Source organism: Pseudophryne corroboree, chromosome 4 (assembly GCF_028390025.1).
Source record: "Pseudophryne corroboree isolate aPseCor3 chromosome 4, aPseCor3.hap2, whole genome shotgun sequence".
Lineage (NCBI taxonomy): Eukaryota > Metazoa > Chordata > Amphibia > Anura > Myobatrachidae > Pseudophryne > Pseudophryne corroboree.
In genome coordinates this window covers 714,309,853-714,322,475 of record NC_086447.1, presented here as the reverse complement: position 1 = coordinate 714,322,475, position 12,623 = coordinate 714,309,853, and positions in this window count along the sequence as shown.

Genomic DNA, 12,623 nt, shown 5'->3' with positions numbered 1-12,623 from the left:
GCGTGGTTCTCAGGTATGTCTAAGAATACACCTTCAGGAGTACAATATATGACGCACCCCATTTTACACAATAAATCTCTTTCCAGGAGATTAGTCGGTGCCGATGCAGCCAGCAAAAAGGAATGCTTGGTATGCAAAGGCCCTATTGTAATATCTGCTGGTTTACTAACAGGGTAGTGCTGTACTACTCCCGTTACTCCCATGGCTGGAATTGTCTTACCAGTGGTTCTCATGCCCACTGTCGAATTTATAACTGATTTGGCCGCCCCCGTATCTACAAGGAAATTTAATGATTTACCAGCTACTTCAATTGTGATTTCGGGTTCACTTCCAAGACTTGCAATCAATTTCACTGGCTGCAGATTACAGGTGTGGCCACACCCCTATTGGGTATGGTGACCTCCCTGAATCGCGCTGGCAGCAATTACTTGTGGTGGGGGTAGATGGGAACTATCAGGGATTTGCCAGTCTCTTCTTGGGGGATACCTTTTGGTTTCCCCTGCATGTGGCTCATAGCTCCGCCCTTTCGGTCCTTGATCCCAATGTCTCGTATCAGGTCATTGTCTATAGGGTTGATATAAATTTTGTATTGGTCTTACTTTACAATCACGTGCTATGTGTCCCTCTCTGTGGCAACAATAACATTTTATACCTGTTGACTTACCCACAGGGGTCACAGTTCTGGGCTGAGGTGGCCGGGTAGTTAGGGCCTGTATGCTCACAGCCATTAACTTATCACTCTATGACTCCCTGTGTCTGATGATATTCCGATCATGCCCAGCAGCAGCCTCTCCCAATGCATCCACCGACATACCTCTCCAATCAGGCCTAGTGGTTTGTATTCTATTCCTTAAAACCTCTTTTAGACCGTCCATTAATACTGAAACAGCTACTTCCCTGTGGTGTACATTAGTTTTAATGTCATCTATACCAGTGTACCTAGCCATATCCTGCAGAGCCCAGTGAAAATACTCTGGTGTGGATTCACCTTCTTTTTGTTTTATTGTAAAGATTTTATTCCACTTTACTACTGCAGGAAAATATACCCCTAACTGTAAATTGATTCTCTTTACATTATCCCGATTATACTCGTCTGTTAGTGGTACTTCCTCATCTAACTTGCAATCAGCGATAAACTTTAACGGATCAACGCTGGGGGGTAAACATGCCCTCAAAACTGTCCTCCAATCTTTGTTATTTGGCTCTGCAGAATTTCCTAGCTCCCTAATATACTTTTGACATGCAACTAAGTCTTTCCTAGGATCAGGGAATTCAGACATCATTGATCTTAATTCTGCTCGGGAAAAGGGACAGTGCATGGCGATGTTCCTGACAGGAGTTGCTCCTGAAGCTTCAGTTTTCCCATTTGGCACTGCTATTACCCTAACGGGATTAAGTCTAATAACATCATTCTGAGTAGATTCTACAACATGTGGTGAAATGGTTTCAGCATAGTGTATGGTGCCGTACTTACCAGTCGATACGACCTCACCTGTCCCTCCGCTAGGGGCCTTTGCTACTAATCTTACGGGTTGGGTCGTGCCCACTGCTGTTTCTGATATGGTGGCTGCTAGGGAGAGTGCTGATATTGTTGTGGGCTCATCCTCTTGGTCACAATCCTGGGGAAAGTTCAAAACAGGGTACAACTTGCACGGATTAGTGTTAGCATTAATTACTTTGGTTACATTATCTTTAACTTCTATACATTTAACATGACCCTGAGTGCCATTCTCTGCAACCAATTTCTCTCCAGGTATGTATGGTGGTGGGGGTGCTGTGGCTATCAGTTTCCTGATAGGGTTAGATCCAGTGGCTTGCGCCAACCCCCTTTGTATTTCACCTTCCTGTTGCCACAATGTTAAATAATCATAATGTCTAATACGCCTTTTTGAAGATTTAATCAGGCAAACTCTTCTCCTTAAATTCTGTAATACTTCTGGGTTAAAACTACCTACCCGGGGAAACTTTTCCCGTCATGCACAGTCATCCTTTCCCATTCATTGCACAACATTTCTGTGTGATGACCATATTTCTCACACGTGATATACCTTGCCGACCCGATTGGTCGGTTTACTAAATCAACCTGAACCTGGGTTGATCGCCCCTTACCTGAACAACTGGCCCCCATCTCTGTAGGTGCTGCTTTCACTACCTCTGACTTCAAATCAGGGTCTTCGGCAACCCTTACAGAAACCAAGATACTCGGGGTAAGGCTGCGGTGGGGGTTTTGCTCCGAAGTCCGCCCACTTAACTCCCGTCCACGCTGGCCAATACGGCGACCAAAGTTCCCAGAGGTTCCGTACCCAACCTAGGGCACCTAAGTACGTCTACTTGCTCGGGCGTGTGGGAGTGTCTTACCCTCCCCAGCAAGTATCAGTCGCTGGAATGTCCCTGAGTGATCAGGCTACTTCCCTTAAAATAAAAAAAATTACACAAATCACGTTAACCATGTGCAAGTAGCGTTCTTCTGAATTCAAGACACGCTAATGCACACAATCACATGCGGTACAATCGTATCTGCACACAAGCAACTAATCTTATGTGCGGAACGATCAGTGGAATCGAAAATCTCTGCTGCGAATTCCTTCAGCAATGAGCTTTGTTGGCCTATATGGGTCTCGCACCAACCCTCTTCGGTTGTGCTCTCTATTTCTAGTCTGCTGTACCTGAACCTCCTGGTCCTTGACCTCCTGGTCTGTTATGTACAGCAGACTCTACTGCTCAAAAATATGTCGAGATTAACAAGGGACGCCTCCCAAGCCATCCCACGCTATCACTCTCGCTGGTGTACCTCTTTCTACTGGCCTATGGTTCCCACTTCCGTAATAAAAGAGAAATCTTATATATATACACACTCTTACATTCGAACACTCTTATTTCTGTACAGAATTCCTTTCATTCAGTAATAGTCTAACCCAGAAGAATTGCAACAGAGAAAGTCTTTTCTTTTTCCTTTTAACTTTAAACTTTTGGATTTGAGATAGATGTGTTATTTTCGCGTTACTTCCTTATCGCCTATTAAAACAATACTATCGTGTGGTTTGTATTATGTGGGCGTATCCGTACGCTCCGTTGCGTAATATACGCTCCGTGCATCGACCCTTGCGTTGCGTACGCCCTGCCCTTGTAAGGACACGTGTACGCAGACCAAGTACGTCCACAGTAACACACTACACGTTTATCAATGTGAATGATCTTTAACAGTAATCATTCACTGACACCACCCAAATCTCCCTTGTTTTCTAGGCGAGACTGTGTGCGTGCCTTTTACAATTATTCCCTTAAATATTTATCCTTTAACTATTAATAACAACAAATGTCTCAACACGTTATCACTAGTGTGTGGCAATCAGGAGAATGAGGTACGGACAAATAATGCTAAACACGAAATACAGGTGTGTGTGCTTATGCGTGCGTTTGCAAAACAGAAACTAAACAGGTTTTAAAAGACAATAACGTACTGTTCCTACCTTCCGGTTCCGGATTCCTTCAGCACTCCTTACTAAGCGAAGCAGACGCTTATCTGGTCAGCACTACGAGGAATATTACCTCCCGCCTTTTGCTGACCGATAATGTCTGCTGGAATTACCTAGTGCAGATATGTGAAGAGCGGGCGAGTCCCCAATTGATAAAGCCTAATATATATCCTATATTAAACACGCTAAAAGGTTAAGAGACTCAGTACGCTATTGGAGTAAGTGGTACCGTAAGGGTACGTACTCAGCGTAGCGGACGCTTAGCCGTGGACGAGACGCACGAGCGGCACGTTCGCTCACGGCTTAATGCGTAAAGGCAAGCACGCTATAGGCTGCCGATTACCGTAATGATACGCTATCAGTGTAGCGGACGCTCGAGACCACGAGGAGATCACGAGCGGCGCTGACGCTCACAGAGTTAAACCTTTGTAACAATATCATAAAAAATTTACTTATATTGTAAACCTTTGTGCAGTGATAAGGTGTAAATGCAACACAGTGTAACCTTGTTAGTTTAAAAGCTGTATGAGCGACTCTTACGCTCTGAGAACCCTTTAGCAATATAATAAACACTCAAATACCGGTCTAAGGGTCTAACACCTTTTAAGGGAATGAATGAACGTTCAATTGCAAAAGAATACACAATACAAGTTATACACTACCAAACTAACATAAAAATACCTAACCGAGTCACTACACATTAGAATACAACAAAGACACAATTACATTTAAGTGGGAAGGAGAGAGAGAATGGCTTACAACAAAATAGGAGATAAATATGGTTGCAGAGAACTTACGCACAAGGGGAAACAATCGCATGCGCCTTCCTGGATATCCAGCTCCCGATTATCAGTGATGAGAACCGTTGAAAAGAGTAGAGAGCTGGCCCAGGTCGGCTTGTCTTTATATACACTTACACACAGTACAGTACAATGGTCCCTACATTCTTATTGTTCATTGGACACAGGAATCCGTCTCCGCATTATAACAAAAGGTCATAGGTTGGTTCATACAGGTGGGCTGTGACTATTTCAAACTGCTGAAGTGGGAGGGAAACTCAGGTTTCCCGCCGCATGGGTAATAAAGTGCAAATATAGTAAATGTCCATAAACTTCTTATGTCCATAACTATACGCACGAGCGAGTAATCCGCTTCAAACCAACACCGGAATATTGCTAATTATATTCTCTTCCGATGGATACTAAACACCACTGTGTAACCCCTGTCTGACCCTTCGTATCAAACAAAGAGGAATCTCTCTGTCCCCGAACATGCTACATTGACTAAACTTTCAGATTCTATCAAAGGGACCATAATCTACAAAATACATTATATGACTAAAATATGTAACGATCGAGTCGCCCGCTAGACGCACACAAACTCTACCGTAAATGCACATACCGCGCGCCTGCGAGTGCACGCGACCGCGAGTATACGCACGCACGGGAGGGCTCATGCACGTGCAGTGGGCACACGCATGAGGTGCATATATGGCAATGTGCAGCGTGATATATTTCTGACTTTGACAAGTGCCAGTTACATTGCCCCACAGTGCCAGATACATTGCCCCACAGTGCCAGTTACATGCCCCACAGTGCCAGTTACATGCCCCACAGTGCCAGTTACATGCCCCACAGTGCCAGATACATGCCCCACAGTGCCAGATACATGCCCCACAGTCGGTGCAGGATCAAAAACCCCCTTTTTTTGTGTAAGCATAGATTTATGCTGAGCTAAGCTCAGCTTCTGATCCGTTGCACGTCCACGCTATACAACCTTGTACAGGGGAGATACTCTCTATCACCCCATAAATTGTCTCTGATCTCCAGTTTTTCGCTCTTCTATCTTGTTAAACATGTCCTAACTTGACCACGGCCTTACATACATCAACTTTAGCTCCCGCTCCTAACCAAGATTAACCGGTGCGACAACCTATGTCATACGAGTTCCTGGCATTTTGGCACCAGTGATACTCCTATTACATTATGTCCTCTTTCTCTCTCATAAATGAGTTGTCGAAACGGAGGAATGTAGGACAATTTGAAGATCTCCTTTCTGAATCACTCAACATTGAAAGAACGTCCACAGATTGGAGGCTCCCTTTCTCCAAATTACAAAAAACTCTCCAGAGACGCATTCGTCTTACCTGGGACATCACCACTTTAGACAATTACATCAAGCATAAAATAGTACCAAGGGGTCTTAGGCCCAAGATTTTCCCCTCATTTCCTCTTGCTACAGAGAACCTCAAGAGCGAATGGGAATCAGCTCTCCTGAAATGTTCCAATGACCTTTTACATATCCTGATTAAACATGACACCCTGGTGTTAGATCAGGTTGAAAAAGACATAGAGGATTTGGGAAACGACCTAGAAAACTGGGAAAAAGACGTGTCCTTCCAGACAACCTTCGAAAAATACAAGAAGGATCTCGACACCTATGAAAAAAACATAATTGACAGAAAACGCAACAAATTACAAAGAGATAAGCGAGACTTCTCACAAGGAGATATTTTTAGGTGGAACTCACAGCCCTCCAGAAATAGAGGTAGAAGGCAACAAGAGGAGTACACATTCTCAGAATTCGAGTCATCAATTAGTGAAGATTCTCCCAGTGAAGAGCACGATACGGCACGACCCACCCCTAATTCTAGCCGAGAAGGTTCCCCTCATTTTTTAGAAAGAGAACAGAAACCGAGAGGAAGGTACAGACCGCAAGAAAGACGAGACGAGGGAGGAATAAGAGACACGGGACGAGATCCCTGCTGGGATCCGCCACGAACATCCAAGTATCCGGAACGCCAGAGGTGGAAAATTCGGTAGACCCGACTACATCCCAATGTTTAACAATAATTAATCTATCTCATAGAACCCTCACTCCTGCACAATCCAATGTTCTCCGCAAAGGCCTCTCCTTTTCTCCCACAAAGTCCTTTGATAGGTTCCTGTGGGAAAAAGATTTAAGACTCTTCGGTCGTAAACTTTTGTTAAAATTTTTTTTTGCAAAAAGGAGCCAACAAAAAGATGATATCCTGGGTGTCCCCTTAACGGAGGAAGACAGCAACACACTCAGCATCCTGGAAGAATTGTACGCTGAATCCAATATGGATCTGGCAACGGACCGACGTCCAATGTGTAAAGGCAAATCTACCTTTTTTCCTTCAGATGACCACAGCCCCGAAGTGCGAGTATTCCTGAATTTGGTTGCCAAGGAATTTGATAACATCCACATGCTGGCAGCGGCGGTGAGGGGAGGGAGAGACGCTGCGCTCTCCACTCCTCACATTTAGGGTTGACGGGGGAGAGTGGGGCATGATGCCCTGGACGCCGGCAGCGCCCCCCTCTCTTGGGCCTGCCAAGGCGCCCAGGGCACGTGCCCCACTCGCCCTACCCTAGATAAGCCTCTGCCTGGGGCAAAAGTCACACCTGCAATATCAAATTCTAAATGAGATTGGACAGCAGCTTCAATGGCAGAGACCATAGGAATCACAGGGGTGTGCCAATTACGTGCCAATAGCAATTTTGTGTCAGCTAATATGTGGCCCAATACATATTTAGCTTGAGGGGGTATGTGCATGGGGAATAAGTGTAGCAGGACCAGTGGAGGTTGGAGGGATACTGGGAAACCAACAATCCTAGATTAAAAACTTGATACCAAAGAGCAGAGATTATAGGACACATCCAGAACATATGAATGAGTGCAGCTGCTTTACCACACAATCGCCAGCAGTCATTGAGGGTAGTTGGCCAGATAGAGTAAAGAAGGGCTGGGGTTAGGTATTGGCGATGTATTATTTTGTAGAACTGTTCTATGTGTGATATACATTTAGACACATGGAAGCAAGAGTTAAATACCAAGCGCCATTTGTCAGAGTACAATTCTGGTCAGATTCCCATTATAATTGAGATCTAAGTTTCACTGGGTGAGGGTAGCAATTGAGGAGGGCATACCATCTGGACACTGTACCTCTACGGTCTGTTCTCATAGTCAGAGTATGAATGTATTTGGGGATCAGTAGCACTCTGCTATGTGGCAGGATTACACTTTGAAGCCAGTGTCGGAACTGGAGATATTTATAAAAGTCACCATCGGGGAGGGAGAACCGATATTGTAATTGGGTGTATGACATTAAAATACCCACTTCCCTTACCTCTTGAAGGGTCCTAGCCCCTTCGGAAGTCCACAAGTGAAATGACAGATCCGGAATGAGGCCTGCCACTCCATCTAATGCAAAATCTAGCGGAGGAAGAGAAAGTACCGGTAACAAACCTCCCCAGAGTCAGCCAGGATTTACGAGCAGATTGAACCACAACTGATCTCGAGATTAGGTTTGAACCTTCTGAAATGGGCATTACTAAAACACTAGATATAGGGAGAGAAAAGAGCAGGCCTTTTTCTAAGGGAACCCATGTTTTAGGGGTATCCACTTCATACCACGCTCCCAGCGGGGCCAGTATACATGCTGCCTGGTATAGATGTAAATCGGGAAAAGCCAAACCCCCCTCCGGTTTCGGTAAGGATAATATTTTACGGGAAAGTTTAGTTTTTTTGCCTTTTCATGCATATTGGATTAACACAGAGTTGAATTTGGTCAGTAAGGAGTTAGGTAATAAAGTAGGAATAGTCCTAAATAGATATAGCAACTTAGGGAGCAAATGCATCTTCAGGGCTGCTATACATCCTAACCATGATTTATTGTATAACATTACATCATTTGTCTACATTGTTATTTTAGTCAAAAGGAAGGGGGGATGGGGTAGTTAAACCAAATAAGGTCAGAGACCTTGGGAGGGATATGGATGCCCAAGTATTTCAGGCAGTTTACTTGCCAGGCATAATCATATTGAGATTTCAAAGCATTATGTAGGATAGTAGGGAAATTGATCAGGAGAGCTTCTGTTTTGGAGGTATTAAGCTTTTAATATGAGACAGAGGAATAGGCTTGTAAAATGTTGTGAAGGGTCTGGAGGGAAGTATGAGATTCCGTAATGGTGAGAAGAACGTCATCTGCAAAGAGACATACTGTACCTTATACATATTGCCAAACAGAGCTGAGTTCTATAGCTAGTACAAAGACCAGAGGAGATAATGGGCAGCCTGGGCTAGTACCATTGAAAATCGTAAATATGGAAGAGAGCATACCATTTATGAACACTCTAACTGATGAAACAGAGTAGAGTGCAGTTATAGAGGATAGGGCCCTACCCGAAATACCGAATTTAATCAAAACAGCTTTCAAATATCCCCAATGTAATCTATCGAATGCCTTCTCTGCATCCAGCGAAAGCAGCAAAAGAGGTTCCGCCGACGCAGAGAAGGCATCCAAAATATCAATAATCCTCCTAGTGTTGTCAGTAGCCTGTCGATTCTAAACGAATCCAACTTGGTCCTAGTTAATGAGGGTAGGGAGCAGCAGACTTACTCTACTAACTATCAATTTTGCGCATATCTTTAAATCAGAATTTAGGAGAGCTATAGGACGATAATTAGATAACATGGCTGTTTTTTTTCCGGGTTTAGGAAAAGCTACTATTCTGGCTTCCAACATTTCTAACTGGAACGAACCAAATGACGAAGCCTTGTCAAAAACAGGTATTAAGACTTGGACCAGGACATCTCTAAAGCATTTAAAAAACCTATTTGTGAAGCCATCCGGGCCAGGGGCCTTATCTGATGGAAGGCCATCAATAACCCGTCCAATCTCCTCGGAAGTCCAGGGATGCCCCAATAATTGGAGGGAGTGGTGGCCTAAGCTGGGTAAGTTTAGTTTGCTCAAAAAAGCGTCAATCTCAATAGTAGATGGCTGCGGGGTAGAGGGATCTGTACGGAGGTTATGTAGAGCAGAGTAATACTCTGCAAAGGCATTGGCTATGTCTGAGGGATCAGACACGCTCTGGTCTTTGGCAGTAGTGACTTATTTAACTCTTTCAGTCGCCACTTTCCCTCTCAGTTTCCTGGCTAACAATCTCCCCGCCCTATCCCTTTGGGTATAGAATTTGTGCTTTAGCCTAAAAAGGTTCTTATGAACCTTTCAGAGTCAGGATGTTCCATTCTTCTCTAGTTCGAAACAGTTCCCTGTAGAGCAACTTATTAGAGGGGGAGGATTTAAGTCTGCGTTCCAAGTCTGTCAGGCGAGCCTCGACATTGTCTTGCTGTTTACACAATAACTTGCGATGTTGGGCCGAAGCTTGGATGATGGACCCCCTATCCACAACACACCAATTATTAAATACGGATGTGTCAGTGGGATCATTACATTCTAAATAGGTGGATAAAGATCGGGAGAAGGTACTCGCAAGGAAAGCCGAAAAGAAGTCAAGTCCCATCGTAATTTCAGGGCCGAATGGTCCAACCACGAGACTGGCAGTATGGTGGCCCGCTGCATTTGTTGTAACGTCTATTTATCCGATAGTGCTAAGTCTATCCTAGAAAATGACCCATGGACCGGGGAGTAAAAGTTATAATCTTTACAATTAGGATTCCTTGCCCTCCATACATCATACAGGCCATATTCATACAAAAACAAAATACGTCTAAATGATTGGGAGCGATCCCGGGTTGGGAGAGTTTTTAAAGGACGTTGGGTGGCTGACTTATCTAAGCGGGGGTCTAAAACCAGATTAAAATCCCAGAGGAGTAACAGTGATCCACTGAGACAGGACTGGAGTGTAGTACAAAATGTTCTAATAAATGAGATTTGCTTGACATTAGGGACATAAACCACTGCTAGCGTGGCCGGTTTGTCATTCAATTTCCCAGTAAGAATTAAATATCGACCTTCAGTATCAGTGAATTGTTTGTCCAATACAAATTTACATGAACGGGAAAATAAAAAGGCCACTCCTGCCTTCTTCTTCGGACCAGTGGACGTATAACAACATGGAAAATTGTGATTCGAAAACTGTGGGGGAGAGGATGCCATAAAGTGGGTTTCCTGTAGGGCTATTATATGTGCTTTAATTTTGTAGAGATGACGTAAAGCAAGCCTCCATTTATTCGGTGAGTTAAGGCCTTTGACATTAAGGGAGACCACGTTGACCATTGCATAATCAAAAGAAGGAGGGCTGAGAGCCAGGACTGTTCTGGGTTTGCGAACCAGAAAACACGCATGTAGCTAAGCATACACCATACACATTGCAATAAGAGGAATAGGCAGGGAGAGATAAAGTGGCGACAAAAGGAAAAAAAATGGACAAACAAGTCGAGCACCGCAAGGGCACAACTAGAGGCTGCCAAACGTGGCGGCACACAGAAGGCAGCAGCCATATAGGCCACCCCCCCCCCTACACTCCAAAACAGAAATGCTATAATCTAAATTGGGCTATAACAGTAGTGCTCCTCACCTGTCGGGCAAATGACATGTCGTTTGAACAAGGTACAATTAGACTACAGCCTCAAACAGAAACAACTATGGTTTGGTCAGTAACAGAGAACAATCAGCAAAGGGAAGAGAGAGGAGAAATAGGTAACACCAGTGAATACAAGGTTATCAAGGTTGAGATGACGAGGCCAGCCGCAAAAGATTAAATAACGTAATTTAGTTGATCACCACGCCAAATCAAATATATGTATAAAAACACACATTAATAGATAACATGAAGAGAAAATAACAAATGACCGTAAGGTATGTAAGGAAGAACGACAAGCAATACACAATAACATTCAGGGGGGGGATGGTGCTTAGTAGCCCAATCAGGGGACACACTGGGGCCTGCAGGTATTATGGAAGAATTGTCTGCCAAGTTCCATGACAGCAGAAGCTGGGAGCCGGCCGAAGGTGTGGAGACTACACTCGTAGCTCCATTCAGCCTGATGATCAACTTAGTGGGAAATCCCCAGCGACAGGGGATATCCGCCTTCCATAGAGCCTTGGTCACCGGGTAAAAAGAGCGACGGATCGCCAACGTGGTGGTAGATAGATCACCAAATATTTGTAAATTACCCAGAACATCTTCGGAGGAATCAGATGGACGAGCTGTACGAGTAGATAAAGACAACCTTTCTGTCAAACTTGACAGGTGGTGACACCCCCTTGCTCCTAGGCGCCACCCCCTTTAATATTAAATGATAGTGTTTTATATCGCTTTAATATTAAATTTTATATAAATTTATAGTGTTCGATATTAAACCGTATTAAAAATTGTTGCGTAACACCAGTCGCAGAGTGTCACACAACACCAGGCGCAGAATGTTCAATAAAGATCACAAGTCAGTTTGTGATGAAAAAATTCACTATTTTGAAGTAACACAAAATGTTCTTACATTCCAACAATTTAAACATCACGCTTGGTACACATGGTGTCGTTTTAAAAGTCATAATGACTAATGACCATGTCCATTTTCTTAGATGTACGGAAACATCACACATGGCAATAATTTAAAAACATATTGCTTTTAATGACCAGGAGTGATGAATGATGATCTGACATCTTTTAATGGGCATGAGTTATGAATGATGATCTGACCATGGCCATTTTCTTAGATGTACGGAACCATCACACATGGCACTAATTTAAAAACATATTGCTTTTAACGGCCAGGGATGATGAATGATGACAGCACATTCTTAAAAAAAAAAAAAAAAAAAAGCAGTTTGTTATCTCTGTAGAAGAACATTAGCGACACCTACAGGTTTATGTGTTGACTCAAATCGGATTTTCCGTATTTTGGATTAATTAAATATCATAATGAGATATCATGGTGATGAGTCCTAAAACTAAGCACAGAATGCATTTATGGTACATGTACACATTATACACACATGGATATTTATGGAATCATAAAATAATTTGTATTCATGTACATTAGTTCATAAGTACTTCTGTATAATGCTTTTTATGAATTATTTTTGTTATTAAATAAATTTATTCTAAATTTGGAAGGACAGCCAATTTGGTATGTGCTTGAAGAGCTGAGTATGACATGTACGGTACCGCTATCAGATTATATCTTTATTGTAACTGAAAAGCATGATTACATTTACTAATGTATAAACCAAAGATTATATGTTTAAAAACCCCGCCCCAGCATCTTGGAAATGTGGGACGGCATACCACAGGTTGGTGGGGGCCATATAGCTCACAGCAATGGCTATAAGAATAGGAAACCGAGCAGTATTGAGACAGATCACTGAGAAGAAAATTCAAA